The sequence below is a fragment of the Symphalangus syndactylus genome, chromosome 1 (assembly GCF_028878055.3).
Source record: "Symphalangus syndactylus isolate Jambi chromosome 1, NHGRI_mSymSyn1-v2.1_pri, whole genome shotgun sequence".
NCBI lineage: Eukaryota > Metazoa > Chordata > Mammalia > Primates > Hylobatidae > Symphalangus > Symphalangus syndactylus.
In genome coordinates, this window is record NC_072423.2 from 84,802,812 (window position 1) to 84,804,773 (window position 1,962).

The following is a 1,962-nucleotide window of genomic DNA, read 5'->3' on the forward strand; positions in this document are numbered from 1 at the left end:
TTAACAAAATTGTATTGAGTGATTCATTAACTTTCGAACACTCTCTTTCACGTCTTTATTCCTGAGGCTGTAGATTAAAGGGTTCAACATGGGGATGATGACTGTATAAAACACAGAACCTACTTTGACTGTGAGCCATGAATTTTTGGAGTTGGGTACACAATAAAGGAACAGGACAGTCCCGTGGAAAAAGGTGATGGCAGTCAGGTGAGAAGCACAGGTAGAGAAAGCTTTTTGGCGCCCGACAGCAGAAGGCATTTTTATGACAGCAATAAAGATGAAAATATAGGTAGTGAGGATGACTCCCAAGCTGCTCACCTCATTGAATATTGCAATGACAAAACAAAGCATTTGGCTGATGTAGGGGTCACAGCAGGAGACAGAGACGATGACAGAGTGCTCACAGACAAAATTATTGATGATGTTAGACCCACAGAAGGATAACGACAAGAGGAAATAGGTGAGTGTCAGGGAAGAGATTATACCCCATGTATAGGGCCCTGCCACTAAAGATGCACAGTTTCTGGGACATGACAACTGTGTAGAGCAAAGGGTTACACACCGCCATGTATCAATCATAGGCCATCACTGCCAGCATGAATGTTTCTGCCACTGCACATACACATGCCAGGAAGAATTGCGTGATGCATCCTGTGAAGGAGATGGTTCTGTCTTCCACAACCAAGTTGTCCAGCAGTTTGGGTGTAACTGTGGTGGAATAACAGAAATCAACAAAGGACAAGTGGCGGAGGAATAAGTACATGGGGGTGTGGAGTTTGGGGTTGATCCTGATGATCATGATCATGCCCAGGTTTCCCAGCACAGTGATTGTGTAGATGGTCAGGAAGACCAGGAACAGAGGAAACTGGAGGTCTGCATATTCTGAGAAGCCCAAGAGGGTAAATACAGCTCCAGAACTCTGATTTCCTTCAGCTAATGACATGGTTGTTGTTAGAGAAAAGCTGAAATGATAATAATAAAAGTGATAATTATCTCCTACACGTATAACATTTACCCATGTGTCAGACTTTGTACTGAAACATTAAAACACATTAATTTAGATTTTTAAATAATGAATTTTAAAATTGAGTAGCCCCATTTTTTTTTTGTACAAGGAAACTGAAGCATATATGAATTAGGAGCTTGTATGTGGTTAGACAGCTTGTTAGTGATGAGCTGAATTTTGAAGTTGACCCTGAACAGCAGAGGTTGCAGTACAGTGCAGTAATCCCTCCTTAGTCACAAGGGATACATTTCAAGACTCCTAGTAAATGCCTGAAGCCACAAATAGTACCGACTGCCATATATACTATGCTTCTTCCCTATACATACATACCCATGAAAAAGTTTAATTTGAAAATTAAACACAGTACAAGATTAACAACAATAAACTAATAAAAGAAAATAATTACCACAATATGCTAACATAATTACTTTTGCACTTTGGAGACATGATTTAATAAAATAAGGGTCATTTGAATACAAGCATTGTGATGATGCTGCAATGGTTGATCTACTTTTTTTCTTCTTCTTCTTTGTTATAAATGATGAAAGGGACAACTCCTAAGAAAGAGGGTAGCAACTGTAGCATGGCAATTCTGGACAAAGGGATGATTCATGTTCAGGCAGGATGGAATGGAATAGTTTAAGAATTCATCCTGCTACTCAGAAGAACACACAATTTAAAACCTATCAATTTTTTATTTCTAGAATTTTCCATTTAATATTTTCATATGGCAGTTGACCACAACTGAAACATGGAAAGAAGAAACACAGATAAGGGGGTATTACTGTAATTTCCTCTTAGACAGAAAAGTCATCTATAGTATTCTTAAAAAAGTGTTTTTCACAGTTCCAGCATTCTGAAGGTCTGTGCTTTTCAATAGCACTTTTTTTTTTTTTTGAGATGGAGTCTCACTGTGTCGCCCAGGATGGAGTGCAGTGGTGTGACCTCTACTCACT

At 38.9% G+C, this 1,962-nt stretch overlaps 1 pseudogene; it reads right to left on the bottom strand.

Moving 5' to 3' along the window:
* On the bottom strand, positions 1–943 carry LOC129488546 (olfactory receptor 5D13-like; annotated as a pseudogene).
* Positions 944–1,962: the final 1,019 nt, after the last annotated feature.